We start from the raw sequence: 23,673 nt of genomic DNA, 5'->3' as shown, positions 1-23,673 counted from the left end.
CCTTTAAAATGTGTGTCTGTAACTTTAAGAAACACAATCAGAAGTGTTGTCACCCTGAGAGAGGAAAGGGAGGAGCTAAGAGCATGGTAGAGAAGTAGGCTCAAGCTGCAGTGAATGGTGGTGCTCCATTTTAGGATCCATCCAGAGCCATCCTAATGAAATAAGAGGTAAAAATCAGGAAATACTGAACTATATAAGGTTTAGTTGGCCTATAACAGTAGTAGATGCCTATTTTGCCTTTCTAAACATGTATTTTGAATGAATCACAACCAGATGCGGGCAGATGGCATTGTTTCTGTGGGGTAGTGTGCTCCTCGTGGTCAAGCCTTGTATTTTTCTGGGTTACAGAAGCTGTTTGTCCAAGTTCTCTTAAAGAAATGCTCAAATCTTGTTGAGTAAAGCTGAGTAAATCGAGGTGAGCTTAAAAACAAATATAAAAAGAGCTCTGTTAATGGTATTAAGGTGGTATTAATGTTATTTATCTATTTTCTGTAATTAGTGCCACTACCAAATACTGTACTGTGTTCTAAGCTAGGGTTTTACAGTGTATTCATTTTATTTTTGTTATTTTGAGTACAATTGAGTACAAGCTCTGATAAAAGTCTATAAATCTGTACACTGCAGTTGCAGTAAGTCAAAGATAGGTGGTGCAGTGTTGTTGTGCACTGAGAATAATATTTCTGCTCAGCCAGTGAAAGTGCTGATAGTCTGTATTTTGCTTTTATTTCATATTTGAGGCTCATTGTCTGTAAGAAGCCAGTGACATATTTTGTTTGTTTATTTTCTATTGTTTTATAATTCATATACATTTTTATATTTCATAAAAATCCCTAGAGTGGGATCTATCAGAATAAAATACCCAAAAAAGTATTTTGTCATTTGGTGTGCGTCCTTTCCCCGGTGACATATGTTCGGTCGGCCGGTCACTCCTGGGAAGGTTAACCAGTGTTCTAAAGCTTTAGAAATGGCCTTTTTATGACCTTTCCAACAAGATAATGCAAAATCACAAGTTGTTTAGAATTGATTTCAACACATTTTACCACAAACCAGCCTGAATCACACTTTTTACATGCAATAAATCAGAAAATATAGCGATAAAACATGAGAAAGAACATAAAGGAGTGAAGTGATTGGACATGGTTTTATTGAAATTCTGTTACCAAATTACCATTTTATCTGTAGTGATATTTTCTCTCATGAGTTCAGAAGTCTGATTCATCATCATCAGCGTCCTGCGCCGTCTCTCCAGCTCTCTGAAACACGGCCGCTTCCGTTTCCATTAAATACGTCCAGAACAAATTGACTCCAACGTTCGGGCTGATGTTGAATATTTCTGTGAGCCATTACCCGCGCAACATGAAAACACAATTGGATGAGATGAGTGACTGCCGAGCGCCACGCCGCCCTGCTCCTCGCCCAAAAACTGAATTGCCTATTTCCACAGTTTAAACACATTTTATTGTTTTCGTTAAACTGAGGCAATTCAGCCCATCCAGCCTCTCCGTAAGCATGACAGAGAGAGAAGTTCAATTTGTTTCCTTGAAATTAGACACTTATTCAACAAAATCCAGCTTACACTGTTAATTATTTTCAGAGCCGGCATCGGATAATCAGATTTGGCGCGTTCAGGGCTTCGCCGACGTCTGAAACGAGGCGCGGTGCTGCATTTTAATGGATTTAGAAACATCAGAGCTGGAAAAAACCTGTATTGTGGTCAGAGTAATCAGTATTTCAGATCAAATCTTTTTTGGGAAGAAATAGACATTGTGAGCTTTGGACCAAGACTGTTCAGAGCAAAGTACACTGAGATCTTCAAGCAACAGGCGCTGCCTTCGGATAAAGATCCATCCCGGGGGTGGATTTTTACTTTCTGGACCTGGACTACCCACCTCTGTGTAAGTAACTAGAGAACTAAACTTCTAAAGATGTTCTTCCGCTAAAATCCTCTTGTTCTTGTTGTTTGTGAAATACAGCAGGTTTCTCTGAGTTGTTTATGATGCTGCACATGATGAAACTCTTCCTCTTCCTCATTCTCTGCAGCAGCTAGTAAAAGAAAATATTCAGAAAAACAAAACGAGTCGAGCAGGAAAAGCACCGTGTCTACATCAACCCGTGAATTAGTATTCATGGCCCCGCCCATCTCGGCTCGGGACCGCCCACAGACAGAGCTGAAGCCGGGCAGCGACGCCGTCTCGTCAGATAGGAGATAACTAACAGGGCTAGGAACAGCATGCAGTTCATTCCTGTGTTATTTGTGCGAATAACACATCAGTGTTTTTATACTTTACCCAGTAATTCAGAGCTAAGAAACAAATGGATAAAATTGTACCAGCCAAGTACAATTGAGATAGGTAGGTGTTTAGATGTTTAGAACAGTTCTGTTTACACTGGTTAAAAGTAAAAATCCACCCTGGGGTGGACTTTTACTTTCAGGACCTGGACTACCCATCTCTGTATGTAAGTAACTATAGGTTTAAATAGGATCTCCGGTGGATTTGGTGTTTTACTCTGAGATACTCTTAGACTAGATCAGTGGCTGAACTGCACTTAGCAGGGCATTATTACACATGTTGTAAAGTAACATAAGACATTGAAAAAACTTAGATTAGTTATAAGTTATTAGTGTAAAAATGTCTTTATTTTAAAACGTTTCTAACTGTTGTTCATCTCGCTGCTGTCATGGTATGTACAGAATTGCAGACACGTGCAGATACTGATAAAAGTATATAAAGTTTATTAAAACAATAAACAGATGTAATCGTAGTCGATACAGAAAAATGGGTGATCACCAGTAAACAGAGTAATGAAGGCAAAACCATACCATAAACGAGAAACAGTCCAGAGTTCATACACGAGAGATCCGATATCAGTGGTAATCCAAGAGGCAGTAGTGAAAACACAGTCCAGGTAATACACAAACAATCCAGTATCAGAGGCAAAGGCAATAATCGGCGTTGAGAAAACAAAGGCAAGGTCATACACAAGATAAACTGAGACAAGAGATAAAGTAACGCTTTGTAATGAGGAGAACCTACAATACCCGGCGTGGGTGTTTGTGTGGAGTGCTCCTTTATAGTGCCAGTAATCAGTATTCGAGACTTCCTGGAGGAAGCAGGTGAGGTGTCACGTGATCAGGTGAGTGCGTGATGTCAGCGGGTGGTGCATTCTGGGTAGTGTAGTTGTTGACCTGAGAACCTCCGTTAGAGCTTGGTGTGGAAGGGACAGAGGAGCTAACAGCACCAGACGTGACAGCTGCCTCCTGGTGTCAAAACGCTGTTAGAGGCAATATGTTATATTTGTTTGCATGTATGAATATTTATTAGCAAAAGCTGAAATTCTATAATTTGTCCCCTTCACTCCTCCACAGGACTAAAGCAGTGTTATACTGGATCACCGGAGCACCTTTTATTTTTTGCACAAAAAACAACCAGCTCACGTGGCATTTATTCATACTATAGACACAACTAGACATTTTAAAATGAATAAAAAAAACAATGAAATGAGATTTTTGGTCTGGTTATGGGAACGGCAGCCGCTCGTTTCCAGTTTGTACGTTTTTTTTTTTACGAGCATGTTTTGTTGTCGTCAATTAGCAGAAAGCATATTGAGCTGGTTGCCTGTACACACTCCTGTACACACTCCTGTACACACTCCGCTGATGGAGAGAGTTATGCTCCCTCGGGTCATTTGCTCTTCAGCTAATTGGGCTTTAAATCAAGCCCTCCAGACCATCCCGACACACAGAGCTTACAGAGCCGAGCAGCTCCGCACTCTAATAAACTACAGTCCTCACTGAGAAATACACTTACACACATTTATATTTAATATATATTCCTGAGGAGTCTCTGATAAATAGATAAATAATAAATATTACTAATGTGGCAACCAGATATAGACCATAGTACAGTGGCCCTGAAGGGCAAAAACACATTTAAATAAAATGGCAAGAAATAAAAAAGAGATGCACTTAATAAAAAGAGCTATTAAAAAGAAAAAAGAGGCACAAACAAAAAAAAAACATGATTTTTTTTAAGTGTGTCAGTTTATTGATTTAATTGCTGCTCTTTTTATAAAAGTGTGTCAGTTTTTTTTAATTCATGCTTTTTTTTGTTTGTGGGTTTCCTTTTATTAAGTGCACCTCATTTTTATTTTATTGTCATTTATTTTTTATTTTTTTATTTCATTTTTATGTGGTTTTGTCCTTCAGGGCCACCGTACCATAGACCCTGTAGACCATAAACAACCTACCTTTGAAACTGATGATCTGAAAACCAATACGGATCAATATATATGGGCCATTCCACCGAATGGGTGCCATTTTTGTACCCATGAAACTACTTGTATAAATGTGCACACAAATATATTTTATTTATAAAATACACTTTATCAATAAGCACAGCGTCTTGTATATTGACCTAATTTCAAAAGTAAGATATGTAACTAAAAACACTAATAATAAAAACTACTTAACACTGAAACTATAGCATTAGTTACCCCACTCTATAACTATAAACTTACCATGAAATATAAATAAAATTATTATTAAAATCTTTCAGAAGTATTTATTCCAAATCCCATCTATGCTAAACATATATATTTTTAAAAAATCCATAATATTTAAGTTATAAAATACACATTTTAGTTGTATCCCTGTATCAGTCCTGTTACTGTAACACATTACGCCTGAATCTGAAACATCTGGAACATTCTTCAACAGGAAGTCACATCTACAACAGGAAGTGACATCAGCTGGTTCTTCTGAAGATCATGGGAAGACCAAAAAATGAAGTACCCTCATTAGTTTTTCTGTTTATCACCTATAGATCACTAAAATATGTCCCTGTTTCCATATCTAACCAGTTAATTCAGTATTCAGTAAAGATTAGCGCAGTGTTAGCGGTTAGCGGCACACTCTTTGTAAGCAGCAGTATGTGTAGTATTTGTGTAGTGTGTGTAGTATCTGTGTAGTATCTGTGTAGTATTTGTGTAATATTTGTAATATGTGTAGTGTGTGTAGTATCTGTGTAGTGTGTGTAGTATCTGTGTAGTGTGTGTAGTATCTGTGTAGTATGTGTAGTATTTGTGTAGTATCTGTAATATGTGTAGTGTGTGTAGTTTTTGTGTAGTATATGTAGTATGTGTAGTATTTGTGTAGTATTTGTGCAGTATTTGTAGTATTTGTGTAGTATGTGTAGTATTTGTGTAGTATCTGTGTAGTATTTGTGTGGTATGTGTGTAGTATGTGTAGTATTTGTGTAGTATCTGTAATATATGTAGTGTGTGTAGTATTTGTGTAGTATTTGTAATATGTGTAGTGTGTGTAGTATTTGTGTAGTGTGTGTAGTATCTGTGTAGTATGTGTAGTATTTGTGTAGTATCTGTAATATGTGTAGTGTGTGTAGTTTTTGTGTAGTATATGTAGTATGTGTAGTATTTGTGTAGTATTTGTGCAGTATTTGTAGTATTTGTGTAGTATGTGTAGTATTTGTGTAGTATCTGTGTAGTATTTGTGTGGTATGTGTGTAGTATGTGTAGTATTTGTGTAGTATCTGTAATATATGTAGTGTGTGTAGTATTTATGTAGTATTTGTAATATGTGTAGTGTGTGTAGTATTTGTGTAGTGTGTGTAGTATCTTTGTAGTATGTGTAGTATTTGTGTGGTATGTGTGTAGTATGTGTAGTATTTGTGTAGTATCTGTAATATGTGTAGTGTGTAGTATTTGTGTAGTGTTTGTAGTATCTTTGTAGTATGTGTAGTATTTGTGTAGTGTTTGTAGTATCTTTGTAGTATGTGTAGTATTTGTGTAGTATCTATGTAGTATCTGTGTGGTATGTGTGTAGTATGTGTAGTAGTTGTGTAGTATGTGTGTAGTATGTGTAGTATCTGTGTAGTATTTGTGTGGTATGTGTGTGTGGTATGTGTGTAGTATGTGTAGTAGTTGTGTAGTATGTGTGTAGTATGTGTAGTATCTGTGTAGTATCTGTGTAGTATTTGTGTAGTATGTGTGTGTGGTATGTGTGTGCTATGTGTGTAGTATTTGTGTAGTATGTGTGTAGTATGTGTAGTATTTGTGTGCTATGTGTGTGTAGTATGTGTAGTATTTGTGTAGTATGTGTGTGTGGTATGTGTGTAGTATGTGTAGTATTTGTGTGCTATGTGTGTGTAGTATGTGTAGTATTTGTGTAGTATGTGTGTGTGGTATGTGTGTAGTATGTGTAGTATTTGTGTAGTATGTGTGTAGTATGTGTAGTATTTGTGTAGTATGTGTGTGTGGTATGTGTGTAGTATGTGTAGTATTTGTGTGGTATGTGTGTAGTATGTGTAGTATTTGTGTAGTATGTGTGTGTAGTATGTGTGTAGTATGTGTGTAGTATTTGTGCTGGGCTGCTCTCTGAGTCGGACGGATGGGTGAATTCATGACCGGCCGCAGCGCCGCAGGGTTATATATGTATATAGGTAGTGTATGCAGTATGTGTAGTTCGTGTGTAGTACGTGTGTAGTATGTGTGTAGAACGTGTGTAGTATTTGTGTAGTATCTGCTGGGCTGCTCTCTGAGCCGGACGGACGGGTGAATTCATGACCGGCCGCAGCGCCGCAGGGTTGCCTGGATTTCAGTTCCGCTGCTTGTTCTTATTTGCTCTCATTAGCATCAGGTCACACAGCATCACCTTGTTGTGTCTGCCACCTCTATTTGTGTACCTGCACACCTGTGCCCAGCGCTGACGAACACTCGGCCCGCTGCAAACAGCGCCGGGCACCAACGCATCCAGAATCAATAACATCGTCATTTCAGAGCTCAGCGCAAAAAATCTAGTGTAGCTCATGCTTTTTTACATGTATTACATTTGTATTCATGTTTTTTTGGACTGTTTACTTTACTTTTTTATATTCCACTTTCTTATTATTATTTTTTTTATCATTTAACTGTAAGTTTTTTTGCCTAATTTTAGTTTTCTCGACTGATTTCAAATTTTGAATTAAATATATGCGTTTTTCACTGTTCACAATCCTACTTATCTTACTTTTACCTTTTTTATCTTCTTATGTTACCTTTTGTATTTTATTCATTTTAACCATAATTTGGTCAGTAAAGCTTAATTTTGTTTAGTTATGCTATTTTTCACAAATAACAGTACTTATGACAGTAATGGCAGTAATGTCTTCATTAATTATACATTCATACTAGTTATACTAGTTATTACTAAATTGTAATGCTTAGTAATGTTATAAATATTAATAAATTGAGACAGATTTAAATTACCTTTAATGGCTAATAATCTTAGTTGAGACGTTCTGTAGTAAGTACTGTTAATTAATGTACCTTATTGTAAAGTGTAACTGTTCGGCTGCATTGAAAGTACTTTACATCTGAATAAAAATTGATTGATTGATTGATTGGTCAACTGATTGAATGGTTGATTGGTTAATTTATTGACTCACTAATGCCAGGGCTCCCTCAAACAGCTTTGCGCTTAATATTCTCACGCCTTTTTCACCCAGTTTATTTGGAAAGATAAGAAAGATAGCGAGAGATTCAGAGATTTGTTGTAATTTAAATGAGTTTCAGGTATAAAGATGGCGCGCGGCACTCGTGTACCTGCAGGAGAAATCCTCCCAGAGTTTACTAATGACCCCTCCAGGACCCGAGAGAGAACAGGAGAGCGGCGTGATGGATCTGTCTGCGGCGTGACCTTGTGGTGGTCTGTTCTAAACCCTCCAGAGTGGGAGGTGGGCTGCAGATACTTCACGGTGTCCGAGGATTTATCACACTACTCACTATTCCACCTGAGCTTTAACCGCGGGGGAGGAGCTTCAGCGCTGGAGCTGACCAGCCTCGAAGTGAGGAGCCAGGTTCATCAGGCAAGGTCCTTATTATATACTGTATAAATATATATATATAGAGAGAGAGAGAGAGAGAGAGAGAGAGAGGTTATTCAAACAGCCTGGTCTCCAGAGAAATTCACACATATGTTCATAATTCATACAGTCTGTACTAATTATAGCTCATCCCTGCTACATACAGTATACACAAGTTACTGATGCAACACAGATATGCAAAAAACTAACTTTAAAAATCTCCTTCTGCTAAAATCCTCTTGTTCTTGTTGTTTGTGAAATACAGCAGGTCTCTGAGTTGTTTATGATGCTGCACATGATGAAACTCTTCCTCTTCCTCTTCCTCATTCTCTGCAGCAGCTAGTAAAAGAAAATATTCAGAGAAAAACGAGTCGATCAGGAAAAGCACCGTGTCTACATCAACCCGTGAATTAGTATTCATTGCCCCCGCCCACAGGCAGAGCTGAAGCCGGGCAGCGACGCCGTCTCGTCAGATAGGAGATAACTAACAGCACTAGGAACAGCATGCAGTTCATTCCTGTGTTATTTGTGCGAATAACACATCAGTGTTTATATACTTTACCCAGTAATTCAGAGCTAAGAAACAAATGGTTAGAATTAGTCTATGGATGAAAAACACCACCAGCCAAGAGCAAGTGAGATAGGTAGGTGTAAAACAGTTTTGGGGTTGATTTTTACATTCTAGACCTGGACTACTCACCTCTGTGTGTAAGTAACTATAGGTTTAAATAGGATCTCCAGTGGATTTGGTGTTTTACAGAGACTCTAAGACTAGGTCAGTATAGGCTGAATTGCACTTAGCAGGGCATTATTACACATGTTGTAAAATAACATTATATGACATTGCAAATCCTATCGTTTCTCCCCCCACCCACTTCTCCAGTGGACTAAAGCAGTGTTATACTGGATCACCGGAGCACTTTTTTTTTTTTTTTTTAATCCAGCTCATATCCTCTTGAGACCCTGCGTCCTCATATGGGGATGTTACTGCTTCTCTGCATCATGACACTACCTGTACCATCTAGTGGTCAAATGCCAACATTACACTCAATTAAAATATTAAAATAAACTAAATTAAATTATTTGTCCCCATTTGAGGATATATTGAGGACATTTTTGCAGAAATTGCTTCTTTTACAAAGACAAAGTATTTTTTTATGAATAAATGAATGAAATGATTATGTATTCAGAACTTTTCTCTGTAGATTGATTGAGCAATTCCATTTGCCTTGATTTTACTCTGAGTGAATAATTGCTGTTTGCTGTTGTTTTTCTGTAATCAAGTTTTTATTGAAAGTTTTATAGATAATAGATCAGTAACAATATAGTGCATTACAAAAACGGACAAAGTGTTTCTATCTCTTTTAAATCCCCTCCACCTTACTCACACCCATCCCTCCCCACCTGTTTGCTGTTGTTTTTCTATTTTACTCTGATAAAAACGTTCATACAGTGAGGAACAGCAGTAGGAGCTCCTCAGATAAAGTGCTGTTCCCGTACCCTTTATTTCTCTTAACTAATCACAAGCTAAAGCTGCGTCTCAGGAGGATATAGACATATAGACATATTAAAATAATTAAAAAACGATAGAGTGAAACCCTTAACCTCATTGGGAATCTTTGGGATGTGTTCCAAATCTCCAAATTTGTGATCAATACAAGATCTTAAAGAGAATTAACGCAGAACCGGACAGAAATAAATGGTGTTATCAAATCGTTATCAAAGCTAAACACACTCACAAGATAAGACCACAGTGTATACAGGTTTTTTCAATTGTTCCATTGAGGAAACACTTAATGACCAGTTTACATACTGATATTGTGCTATTGTATCTCAGTGAATTGTTCTTTACAGAACCCAAAAGCTTTATTATCAGCTTTTTTATTTTTAGAGTGCGCTGGAATCAGAACGTGTGGTCCAGTTTGATACTGGACAGAGCGAGAGAGATATATTTAGACATGTAAATGTTTAGTTTGCTCCAGTTTAGGACGTTTGGCAGCACTTTCCTCAGTACTACAGCTGACGACAGTTCTGGAGCTCCACCAAAATAAACATGACAGAGTCACAAAAGATGAAAAGAGGTCAAACTTCTGCAGAGAGGAAGATATACTGATTATCTAAAGGATTTTAAGAGAAACGCAGCATGAGATATTTAGATACAGATTAAATATTAAACGCTAGTTTTAATATATTGGGAACTCATGCACTTTAATTATACCAAATTAAACTGAAATGACATGTACAAAACCAAATCAGTGTTAACTTGTGGTTTCTGAGTCTAGTAACTCTGATTAACTTATCCTGTACAACAGAGGAAACTCGCTCTTTCTTTCCTGGGGCGACCCTGATGAGTGCCAGTTTCACCATCATAATTACATGACAGGGTAAAGTTGTAATTGGTATAAGTGAATATAGTAACTCTGTATTGTAGGAGAGAAGAGGGCGGAGCTTCTTCTGGTCATGGTGAACATAAGGCTTGTGTTGTGTACAGTGGTAAAGTTGTAGTAAAGTGGTATTAGTGAATATAGTAACTCTGTATTGTAGTAGAGAAGTGGGCGGAGCTTCTTCTGGTCAGTTGTAAAATAAGGCTTTTGTTGTGTGCAGTAGTAAAGCTGTAGTAAAGTGGTATTAGTGAATATAGTAACTCTGTATTGTAATAGAGAAGTGGGCGGAGCTTCTACTGGTGATGGTGAACATAAGGCTTGTGTTGTGTACAGTAGTAAAGTTGTAGTAAAGTAGTATTAGTGAATATAGTACCTTGGTATTGTAGTAGAGAAGTGGGCGGAGCTTCTGGTCATGGTGAACATAAGGCTTGTGTTGTGTACAGTAATAAAGTTGTAGTAAAGTGGTATTAGTGAATATAGTAACTGTATTGTAGTGGAGAAGTGGGCGGAGCTTCTTCTGGTCATGGTGAACATAAGGCTTGTGTTGTGTACAGTAGTAAAGTTGTAGTAAAGTGGTATTAGTGAATATAGTAACTCTGTATTGTAGTAGAGAAGTGGGCGGAGCTTCTTCTGATCAGTTGTAAACGTAAGGCTTGTGTTGTGTACAGTAGTAAAGCTGTAGTAAAGTGGTATTAATGAATATAGTAACTCTGTATTGTAATAGAGAAGTGGGCGGAGCTTCTACTGGTGATGGTGAACATAAGGCTTGTGTTGTGTACAGTAGTAAAGTTGTAGTAAAGTTGTATTAGTGAATATAGTAACTCGGTATTGTAGTAGAGAAGTGGGCGGAGCTTCTGGTCATGGTGAACATAAGGCTTGTGTTGTGTACAGTAGTAAAGTTGTAGTAAAGTGGTATTAGTAAATATAGTAACTCTGTATTGTAGTAGAGAAGTGGGCGGAGCTTCTTCTGGTCAGGCTGAACATAAGGCTTGTGTTGTGTACAGTAGTAAAAGGTGTAGTAAAGTGGTATTAGTGAATATAGTAACTCTGTATTGTAGTACAGAAGTGGGCGGAGCTTCTTCTGGTCATGGTGAACATAAGGCTTGTGTTGTGTACAGTAGTAAAGTTGTAGTAAAGTGGTATTAGTGAATATAGTAACTGTATTGTAGTAGAGAAGTGGGCGGAGCTTCTTCTGATCAGTTGTAAACGTAAGGCTTGTGTTGTGTACAGTAGTAAAGTTGTAGTAAAGTGGTATTAGTGAATATAGTAACTCGGTATTGTAGTAGAGAAGTGGGCGGAGCTTCTGGTCATGGTGAACATAAGGCTTGTGTTGTGTACAGTAATAAAGCTGTAGTAAAGTGGTATTAGTGAATATAGTAACTCTGTATTGTAGTAGAGAAGTGGGCGGAGCTTCTACTGGTCATGGTGAACATAAGGCTTGTGTTGTGTACAGTAGTAAAGTTGTAGTAAAGTTGTATTAGTGAATATAGTAACTCTGTATTGTAGAGAGGTGTGTCCCATCACATCTGAAAAAGAACAGACAACGTCAGTAAAAGAACATCATACTGAACAGTGTAAAACATGGTGGTGGTAGTGTTGTGTGATGATCTGACGCTGCTGGAAAAAAACATTGCTGTTAAAGATGGAAGCAGGAATTCTGCTGTTTTCTACCAGAAAATCCTGATAAAGAATATTCAACCATCAGTTTGTGACCTTAAACTCAGGAGTTCTTTACTTGGGCTCTGCCGCAGGACAATGACCCAAAGCACACCAGCCAGTCCACCTCTAAAAGCCTTAAAGAAACTAAATGATATAAAGGTTTTGGAGGGTCTAGTTAAAGTCTGATTGATTGAGATGCTGTAAATCAGGGGTGTCCAAACTACGGTCCTTTTTTGGAGCGGCCCGCAAGGTATTTTAGAAATAGAATGAAAGTTGGTCTGCTGTTAAGCAGGTTTTTATAATGTGAGATTTAAAGTTTGAACGCTAGGTGTCAGAAACGGGCCAAAGAGTCTAAAAGTGGAGAGAGTGCACATTTCTAGCGCAGAAAAACAAGGCAAAAGAGTCTAAAAGCGGAGAGGGTGCGCATTTCTAGCACAGAAAAACAGGGCAAAGAGTCTAAAAGCGGAAAGAGTGCGCATTTCTAGCACAGAAAAACGGGCCAAAGAGTCTAAAAGCGGAGAGAGTGCGCATTTCTAGCACAGAAAAACGGGCCAAAGAGTCTAAAAGCGGAGAGAGTGCGCATTTCTAGCACAGAAAAACGGGCCAAAGAGTCTAAAAGCGGAGAGAGTGCGCATTTCTAGCACAGAAAAACGGGCCAAAGAGTCTAAAAGCGGAGAGAGTGCGCATTTCTAGCACAGAAAAACGGGCCAAAGAGTCTTAAAGTTGCTGCAATTAAGAAGTTTAATATTAAGAGACATCATGAAATGAAACATCAATTTGAAAAATCTTAGTTTACACAACACTGCCAAAGATAGAGATAGTGAGTCAAGTAAAATGGTGTGTAAATGAAAATAATCAGGAAAATGTATTATTTAAAGTGGTATATTTCATTATTTGTTTTATTACAGAGTCTGTGGCCTGAGACTATAAATATATTTCTCCTTCTGGCCCCTAACAAAAAAAGTTTGGACACCCCTGCTGTAGATGATCTTAACAGGAGGTTTATGCTGGAAAATGCTCCAATGTATCTGAATTAAAACTTTTAATTCTGTGAAGAAGAGAAGAGTGGAACTAAATTCCTCCACAGAGATGAGAAAGACTTGTTACCAGTTACCTTTAATAAATAAAATTATCATTTAAAAAGTGTTTTTTTTTATATTTATTCAGTTTATAATTGTTTGATGCTAAAGTTTGATTGGTAGTCTGAAAAATGTAAGTATGATGAAAAAGTAAAAAACAAAGAAATCTATATGGTGGCAAATGCTTTTTCACAGCACTATGGGATCACTTTAGTGATGTTCACTACTGTCATGTCATGTCATGTCATGTCATGTCGTTAGGATAATGCTGTATGTTAAGGATGATCCATGGGCTGATTTACAGCAGCAGAGGGAAAAAGTACTAATTGCAGATGTTGGGCTTTGGTGTAAATCTATACCATTATCTCCAGCCTCTCACCGCCTCTCTCTTTAGCCCAGTACAGACCAATCAATGCAGAGCGCACTACTACAAGCCCCCTGGCCCCGCCCCCTCCGCCGGATCAATGGGGATTTGGGGTCTTGGGTGGGCAGCGCTCGGCTCGATTAGCTCCCGCCGCCTGATTGAGTTTCACCATCTGCATCCCTAAAAGCTGCAGAGTAAATATCAGCGGCTCGCGCTCACTCTACACCATCTCCTTCAATTGCCCCAATATGGGGTGGTATTTGGCAGCGGCTCGGCGGATTTGTAAAAGGGCTTAGAGGAGATGCTGTAGTGCGGTTCAGACCAGCAGGCCTCTTATGCAGCATGACGGATATGAAATATTGAATGAGGCAGAGCGAGGTAAGCGAAAGAACGCGTGCGCGAGAGAGAGAGAGAGAGAGAGAGAGAGAGAGAGAGAGAGAGAGAGAGATGCGACCAATTCCAATCGTTTCGCTTAAAAAAAAAAAACAGAAAAACGAAACGTAACTGAAACATCATTCTGATGGAACGTTTATAGAGCTTTACAGAGAAAACTGATATAGATAGATAGAACTGATATAGATGGATGGATGGATGGATGGATGGATAGAAAGGTAACACTTTACTTGGATGGTCCATTTAATGGCCTTGTTGATGCTCAACTGACATTCAACTACCACTGAATTAAATGTCCATTAAATTTAACTTAACCCTATGTTGAATGTAAATGATTTAAAATAGAACCTAACCCTAACCTTAACCCTTAATCAACCCTAAAATCTAACCCTACACCTAACCCTAACCTTAACCCCTAATCAACCATAAAAATCTAACTCTACACCTAACCCTAACCTTAACCCCTAATCAACCCTAAAATCTAACCCTACACCTAACCCTAACCTTAACCCTTAATCAACCCTAAAATCAAACCCTACACCTAACCCTAACCTTAACCCTTAGTTAACCATAAAATCTAACCCTACACCTAACCCTAACCTTAACCCTTAACCAACCATAAAATCAAACCCTACACCTAACCCTAACCTTAACCCTTAACCAACCATAAAATCTAACTCTACACCTAACCCTAACCTTAACCCTTAATCAAACCTAAAATCAAACCCTAACCTTAACCCTTAATCAACCCTAAAATCAAACCCTACACCTAACCCTAACCTTAACCCTTAACCAACCATAAAATCTAACCCTACACCTAACCCTAACCTTAACCCTTAATCAACCCTAAAATCAAACCCTACACCTAACCCTAACCTTAACCCTTAACCAACCATAAAATCTAACCCTACACCTAACCCTAACCTTAACCCTTAATCAACCATAAAAATCTAACTCTACACCTAACCCTAACCTTAACCCTTAATCCACCCTAAAATCAAACCCTACACCTAACCCTAACCTTAACCCTTAATCAACCCTAAAATCAAACCCTAACCTTAACCCTTAATCAACCCTAAAATCAAACCCTAACCTTAACCCTTAATCAACCCTAAAATCTAACCCTACACCTAACCTTAACCTTAACCCTTAATCAACCCTAAAATCAAACCCTACACTTAACCCTAACCTTAACGTAAACTTAAAACCTAACCCTAAACCCAATCCTAAAATATTAAGATAAGGGTTTGGATTAGAGTTGAATGTTGGGTTTTATTCAATAGAGAATCATTTACTTTCACTTTTCAGTTCAATTGCATTTAATAGACATGTAGTTGAATGTTAGTTGAAAGTCAGTTAAGCATCAAAGAGGCCATCAAATGGACCATCCAAGTAAAGTGTTACCGATAGATAGATAGATAGATAGATAGATAGATAGATAGATAGATAGATAGATAGATAGATAGATAGATAGATAGATAGATAGATAGATAGATAGATAGATATAGCAGGTATCAGCAGATATGACAATATTGAACATAAACCTGTGCACATGTTGTATTTAAGTTAAATGCGTAGTGTAGTGATCAGGTGCAAATGTACAGGATGTACAGTAAAGTGTCCAGGAGTGCAAATGTATTCTTCTTCTTATTATTATTGAATCATTAACACTGATCTTAACTGAGGTGAGTGAGATCCTGCAGTTCTTTAAATGTTGTTCTGGGTTCTTTTGGGATCTCCTGGATGAGTTCTTCATGCCCTTTTGGAGTAATTTTGTTCGGTCGGCCGGTCACTCCTGGGAAGGTTCACCAGTGTGTCATTTGCGTTTTCTCCATTAGTGAATAATAGTGACTCACTGTGGTTCTCAAAATCACTGTGAGTCCCAAAGCTTTAGAAATAAATGTATTTATAACCTTTTCTAGAGTGATAGATGATCAATAGGTTAATAAATTTGTTTTTTCTCATCTGTTGTTGAGTTTCTTTAGATGGGGGTATAATCATAATAATAATGTGCTGCTTTTAAATGAGATCTTTTATCTGCTTATCATGTTATCAGACAGATTCTATTTTTTAAGTGATTTCTTGATTTTACAAGTCTGGAAGTAATCAGGTCCCCAAATATGGTATAGTAGGTGTGAAAGTCTAATGTGGAAAGCTTATAATTATCATTTAAAGACTAATATATAATATATATACAGATCCCAGTAAAGAAGAGAGTTGGGATGATGGAGGTGTCAAAATTTCATTCTAATAATAATAAAAAATATCTAATTTATATTTTACAAATGTCATGTTTACAAGACCATCATAAAACATTCACCCAACAGATGGGATCTAATGCAGGGAGTGAAATGATGCTTAAGAATTACGTGTTTAATTGTGGAACACTTGACACACATACTGACATAATAATGCGCATAAATGAGCAATGTTCACATACATCATTAGCTTGTGTTTGTTTACATTTGTGGCATTTAGCTGATGCTCTTATCCAGAGCATATTACATTTAAACGATGTTAGACAGATTAAATCAAATTATTATTTTTTATTATTGTTCATACGGCACCTTCTACAACTCTACAACTATATCATCCAAAAAAATGCAGTTAAATTGAATTTAAAACATGATTTGACTCTTTTTGTGATTTGTTCACTGAAATACAAATTTAGTAAAATTCTGATTAATATTATTACATATATTATTGTATTTTAATACTGTAGTATACAAGTCAAAGGATTGGACACATCTTTTCATTCAATGTTTTAATTATTTCCCTACATAGCAAATGAGTAGTGAAGTGAAGGAACACATAAGGGATCATGTAGTAAGTTAAAAACAGTGTTAAAGAAACTAAAATACTCTGTGAAGTATTTAGATGATCTTATCTGGGGAGCTGTTTGTTAACTTTTAGCAGTTTCTGAGGCTGAAAACTCTGATTAACTTATCCTGTACAACAGAGGAAACTCCTGCTCTTCTATCATTCCCTGGGGCAGAGTCCTGATGAGTGCCAATTCCATCATTATAATGTTTTTGATGATCATTGCAGCGACTGCACTTGAGGATACTTTACATTTTTTTTCTTTTCAGACTGACTGACCTTCATTTTTTATACAGCTCTGTAAAAAAATAAAATACCATTTAAAAATGATGAGTTTCTTTGATTTTACCAAATTGAAAACCTCTGGAATATAATCAAGAGGAAGATGGATGATCACAAACCATCAAACCACCAAACTGAACTGCTTGAATTTTTACACCAGGAGTAAAGCAGCATAAAGTTATCCAAAAGCAGTGTGTAAGACTGGTGGAGGAGAACAAGATGCCAAGATGCATGAAATTAAAACTGTGATTAAAAACAAACCAGGGTTATTCCACCAAATATTGATTATTTCTGAACTCTTAAAACTTTATGAATATGAACTTGTTTTCTTTGCATTATTTGAGATCTGAAATTTCTGCATCTTTTTTGTTATTTCAGTCATTTCTCATATTCTGTAAATAAATGCTCTAAATGAGAATATTTTTATTTGGAATTTGGGAGAAATGTTGTCTGTAGTTTATAGAATAAAACAACAATGTTCATTTTACTCAAACATAAACCTATAAATAGCAAAAATTGATTTAGAAACGGAAGTGCTCTCTTCATTATTTCCAAAGCTGTATACCATCTCTACCTCTTCACTACACAGTTTTAATGTACGATGCAGAGGGTTTTACATTAGATGTTGGAACATTACACTGAGGATTTGATTGGATTCGGCCACAAGAGCAATAAAGAGGTCAGATACTAATGCTGGACAATTAGTTCTATCCAGATCCCAGAGGTATCAGCTGGAGCTCCAGCTCTGCACGGCTCAGTGCTGGGGGGGTTATACCCCTCTAGCTGGCAGAGAGTCGTATTGACCACAGGCTTCTGTTCAGGCGCTTCAGAGAGCTTCATTCACATTAACCTAGTTTCTGTAACACTTTACAATAAGGGTACATTAATTAACATTAATTACAACAACATTTCTCAGCTAATTATTCACACTAGTTAAGACTTTATCAGTAATTATACATATTTAGCTATTGTCTCAATTAATGATTATTTAGACCAGGGGTGTCCAAACTTTTTTTGTTAGGGGCCAGAAGGAGAAATATATTTGAAGTCACGGGCCACAGACTCTGTAATAAACCAAATAATGAAATATACCACTTTAAATAATACTTTTTCCTGATTACTTTCATTTACACACCATTTTACTTGACTTACTATCTTTATCTTTGACAGTGCTGTGTAAACTAAGATTTTTCAAATTGATGTTTCATTTCATGATGTTTCTTAATATTAAACTCCTTAATTACGGCAACTTTTAGACTCTTTGGTCCGTTTTTTTTTTGCACTAGAAATGCGCACCCTCTCCGCTTTTAGACTCTTTGGCCCGTTTCTGACACCTAGCGTTCAAACTTTGAATCTCACATTATACAAACTTGCTTAACAGCGGGCCAACTTTCATTCTATTTCTAAAATAGTGAGTTAAGACATTAGATAACAATGTTTTACTCTCATAAGTGTAACCAACATACTTTTTCATGTCACACTTCAGATTTTAAGTTGATTACAATTTTGAAAACCATGTGTAATTTTTCGTTTCACTTCATAATTGTGCTACTTTGTTTTGGTCTATCACTTAAAGCTCCACTAGGTAGGATTTCCTTGATTTTTGATCTTTTTAAAGAAGTAAAATTACAGCTTGAAACTCACTGCAGCGCTGCATTGAGGTGTAATAGGAGGAATAGCGGTGCTCTCGTGTCTGTGCCGGAGCTCCTCTGAGCTCAAACCAGACTCTGTAAGTTTTCCGAGGCGGCCGCGACCAACGCTCGCGAGAACTGCGACCTGCTTTCCGACCTTTAGTTCTAACAGTTCTACAAGGACTACTGGTTCATTCTTTACAAACTAACATACAGACACTCTGGCAGAAGCTGGAAAGAGACCGAATATGTCTGTGAAAGACAGAAAACGAGAAAGAGAAACTAATCCGCCTGAAACATTTATTACACTCTGCAACCGTATGGGGAGCCCACGAGCACAAAATCTCAATCCTACCTAGTGGAGCTTTAAGGCTGATGTCTGTAAGTTGTGGGATTTGGGGGATTTAGTGCCTCTCTGGTGAGAATGGGTAATTGCACCGAGCATGCTGAAGAATCATTTTAAACTGGGTGGGTGTGATTCGGTCTCCTTTCAGAGCGGATGAATCTGAATCCAGGTTATGTTCAGAGAGAGAGAAAGAGAGCTCAGTCAGAAACTTCACTCCTTCGTTTCTTTGGTTTCACTATGAGTGAATGATCTACTGAGCTCTGAGTTTCCTCTTCTGAAGTCTCCATTGCTCCACCAGCCGCTCGCGTTCAGTAAAACTGAGCCGGATCCTCTTTTAGAGGCTGTACGTGTGACGTAAGTACGTTGTAAGGACGTGTGACGTGACCAGAAGAAGAACTCCGACTCCCAAGTCTTTAGAATTAATATATCAGGTTTAGCAGGGATTGTCGTTCCAAGACCCTGATACCATTAAACACTATATTTTATCCTTTATACATTTAGAAATTCTTCTGCTTTCAGTTTAGAAAAATATCAATAAAACATTTAAGCTTATGGTTGAAACGTGAAAAATGTGAAAAAGTTCAAGGGTTATGAATACTTTTGTAGGCCACTTTATTGACTATGATGAAGGTTGTGTGTGTAGTAAATATGTGTAAATGTGTGGAGAGTAGCGTTGCGAGGGGATGAATATGAGACTAATCTTCTTTTGGGTTTCTGCATTTGTCTCACATCTCCGAGCGCCACCACACATCACACTCCGAGCTTCTGCTTTCATCTCACACATAGCCCACACACTTTTACACTGAAAGCCACAGATGATAATGTTCCTCTTTCATCCATCTCTCTCTCTTTCCCTCTCTCTCTCTTTCTCCTCCAGTCTTTCTGCCTTCCAACAAAATTCACGCTTTCTCTCAGAATCAGCATTTTGTTCAAATGCAGCGTCTGAAGCTCCACCATTGTCTTTACCGTATTTTCAGGACTATAAAAGGGCTCTTAAAATTTTCCCAAAAATCATCAGAGCTCCTTATAATCCGGTGCTCCTTATGTATGAATTCTACCAGTCAGGTATTAAGTCCTGTAGCCTGCTGCTAACCCTGGCTAGCACTGCTGGAGCAGCATAAGCACTAGCCGCTAACTGCTATAAGCTCTAGCTCTTCTGTCGTTCAGAGGTGAGTATATTGGATTGTAGCCTGCTGTTAACCCCAGCTAGCACTGCTGTAGCAGCATTAGCATTAGCCGTGTTTAACTTTAAAAGAAAGTCTTTTTAAATTACAGTTTTGTTTACTGAGCTTAGCTTTACTTAACTTTATTAGCTAACCCCCCCTCCCCACCACCCAGCGGCAGGAGCTGCTGAATTAGAAGTTCCTTACAGTGTCTCTATAAAGGTTGATTAATTGATTGATTGATTGATTGATTGATTGAAAGAATGGACAATAATAATGAATTGCTGCACCACCTGCTCCCTTTCTAAAGAAGTATGATAATACCTGGAGCAGCTAGGTTAAATTCTAAAGTTAAAAATGAAATACAAGTTATTACTTTTTAAGTCCAGGTAAATGCAAGAAACTCTGTACTTTGATTTTGATGAATATTGATTATATATTAGTAAATGATAATTTTCTGCAGATGTATCTGATAAGTCTGGTCTTTACTCTGCGCTTCTCCTTTAAGAATAAATAGAGTAAATGAAACTATGCCTGCAGTTTAAATGGGTTAATGGCTCTGTTTCTCCTGTGCATTCATTCATTCTTTCCAGCCGTGCCCTCCTTCCTTCCCTCCTTCCTTTCTTTCCTCTCTCTCTCTCTCTCTCTCTCTCTCTCTCTCTCTCTCTCTCTCTCTCTTTACCACACCATCTCTATTTCTCTACCACTCTTTACCTCTCTCTCTCTCTCTCTACCTCTATCACTACATCTTTTTTTCTCTACCATTCTTAACCTCTTTCTCTCTCTCTCTATCACTCTTTACCTCTCTTTCACTCCATCTCGATTTCTCTACCTCTCTCTCTCTCTACCTCCATCACTCCACCTCTATTTTTCTAACATTCTTTACCTCTCTCTCTTTCTTTCTTTCTCTCTCTCTCTCTCTAATCATGCTGTCTCTATTTCTCTACCACTCTTTATCTCTCTCTCTTTCCTTCTCTGTCACTCCATCTCTCTCTAACAGTATTTACCGCTGTCTTTCCCTCTCTATCACTCCATCTCTATTTCTCTACCGCTTTTTACGTCTTTCTCTCTCTCTCTCTCTCCCATTCCATTATGCCATTGCCATATTTCTCCACCACTTTATACCTTTCTCTTTCTCTCTCTTTCTCTATCTCTCTCTAACAGTATTTACCGCTGTCTTTCCCTCTCTATCACTCCCTCTATTTCTCTACCACTCTTTACCTCTCTCTCTCCCCCTCTTTCACTCTGTCTCTTTTTTCTTTACCACTTTTCATCTCTCCTTTAGCTCTACCTCTCCATCACTCCATCTCTATATCACTCTTTACTTCTTTCTCTACCTCTCCATCAGTCCATCTCTATTTCTATATCACTCTTTACCTCTTTCTCTACCTCTCCGTCACTCCATCTCTTTTACTTTATCACTCTTTACCTCTCTCTACCTCTCCATTACTCGATCTCTATTTCTATATCACTCTTTACCTCACTCTCTCTCTACCTTTATGGCTCCCTCTCTATTGTTCCACCACTCTTTACCTCTTTCTCTTTGTCTCTACCTTTCCCACTCTGTACCTCTTTTTTTCTCTCTCTCTATCACTCCGTCTCTTTAACTCTCTATTACTCAGTCTCTATTTCTCTACCACTCTTTACCCTTTTCTCCCTCTCTCTCGATTTCTCTCTCTTTACCTCCATCACTCAATCTATTTCTCTCTCTCCCTCTCACTCCCTTTGTCTCTCTCTCTCCCTCTCTTTCTGAGTGGTGGTGTTCTCTCTAAAGGACGTGGTGATCAGTGATCAGGTCAGTGGTGGGCTCGATCGTGCAGTCGGTCGTGTCCGTGGTGATCTGTGTGATCTGAACCTGGTCCAGGTGAGTGCTCTTATCACCTGGCCTTATCACCTGGTCGAGGAGTGAAGAGCATGACCGCTGGTGACAGTGATCCACAGCGAGCCTGGAGCCTCTTCACACGCACTTCAGGGGCCAGGAGTTCCCGCGGCTCAGTGTGCACACTGAAGATATGCTTGTGTACATGCACTAGTGCACATTAGTGAGTCAGTGGGGGTCAGCGCCTGTATAATAACAGTCCCTGAAGAGCCGACGCAGGTGAGGAGCTGCTGGTCTGATGATCTGGAGAGCCGCCGCATATCTGTAGAACATCCTGCAGATACATGTGTTGTTGCTTCTTATAGCAGGACTTCCAACTATTATTTTTAAAGAGTAGACAGGGCAGGGTTAAACAAAAGGACGACAGACAGGAAACACCTGGAGAAGTAACAAGGGGGAGGGGTTACAAATGAGACAGGCGGGGCTAGAGTGGAGACAGCATAATTACAAAACAAGCCCATGTGTTTACAGAGGACCTGGCTAAGAACACAAGAGAGGAGAAGAGAGAACTGGAGTCAAAAGTACCAAAAAAAAGGAAAAACACAAGACATGGTCTAAGGTGTGAAAACATATAATATTATATTATAAATATTATTATTATTATTATTTAATTATTTTATTTATTTATCATAATAATGTCATATTCAGGCATAACTCTTTGATAAACTTTGATAAAATAAAGGCGCAGTACTAAGAGTAGTCAGACAGCGCAGGGTAAAAACTATGGAGTGAATTTTGTGCCAAAAGTTTTACACAAAAAAAATAAATCCGCAATCAAAATGTTAGGAATCAAAAGCAAAAATTATATGTTACAAATTCAAAAGAGAAAAAATATATAGCAAATATATATTTTTAAATATACTTGGTTATTTTATTATCCTTTGCAGTTATTTGAAAATTATTTCAGTTTGGTCTTTGCTTTTATTTTTGTGTTTTTGTGAATTTTCTGTGGATTTTTTGGATTTTTCTGTTAAAGACTTTTGCTTCTGGAATCCCTCTTTTGCTTCTGCTTCAGTTTTTTGCTTCTGAGTTTTGGCACAGTTTTCACGGGTGGGCGGGGCTTAGAAGAAGGGGTTCCCCTTGAATCTCCATTGGTCAGCTGGTTCTGGACTGGCGGGTTCCCTGAACCCTCGTCTGAGACTGACCACGCCCCCAAACACCCGCCAGCTTCAAGCGTCCTTCCAAACACGGAGTGAACAGCAGCTTCCAGCAAACAGCAGCAGCAGCAGATACTTTTACAATTAAATATTATACAAACGTTATGTTTAATGTTATATTATGTTATATTATTCTCTGTTTCACTCCATTTAAAAGCTCACATTAGCAAGATGTGCTAAATATTCACGCGCAAATTATGATAGTTACCTAGTCAATGAGCTAGTGAGTTAGCTAGTTACCTAATCAGTGAACTAGTCAGTTATCTTAGTCAATGAGCTAGTGAGTTAGCTAGTTACCTACTCAGTGAACTAGTCAGTTATCTTAGTCAATGAGCTAGTGAGTTATCTAGCCAGTGAACTAGTGAGTTAGTTACCTACTCAGTAAGCTAGTGAATTACTTAGTCAGTGAACTAGTGAGTTACCTACTCAGTGAGCTAATGAGTTAGCAGGTTACTTACTCAGTGAGCAAGTGAGTTACCTAGTCAGTGAACCAGTGAGTTACATAGTAAGTGTGCTACTGAGTTAGCTACTTACCTACTCAATGAGCTAATGAATTAGAATGCTACCTAGTCAGTGAACTAGTGAGTTACATAGTCAGAGAACTAGTGAGTTAGCTAGTCAGTGAACTAGTGGGTTAGATATTCAGTGAACTAGTGA

General features: G+C 38.0%; 1 protein-coding gene across 1 annotated transcript in view; it reads right to left on the bottom strand.

Moving 5' to 3' along the window:
- Positions 1–2,889: 2,889 nt before the first annotated feature.
- The window catches only part of LOC125806063 (uncharacterized), a 452,361-nt gene continuing 431,577 nt past the window's right edge, over positions 2,890–23,673 (bottom strand). The window contains exon 3 of the mRNA XM_049485571.1: positions 2,890–3,031. The gene's annotated coding sequence lies outside the window, so the exon portion shown is untranslated. The remainder of the gene's footprint in view (positions 3,032–23,673) is intronic.

The sequence above is a fragment of the Astyanax mexicanus genome, chromosome 12, assembly GCF_023375975.1.
Source record: "Astyanax mexicanus isolate ESR-SI-001 chromosome 12, AstMex3_surface, whole genome shotgun sequence".
Classification (NCBI taxonomy): domain Eukaryota; kingdom Metazoa; phylum Chordata; class Actinopteri; order Characiformes; family Acestrorhamphidae; genus Astyanax; species Astyanax mexicanus.
This window is presented reverse-complemented; position numbering and strand designations above follow the sequence as displayed.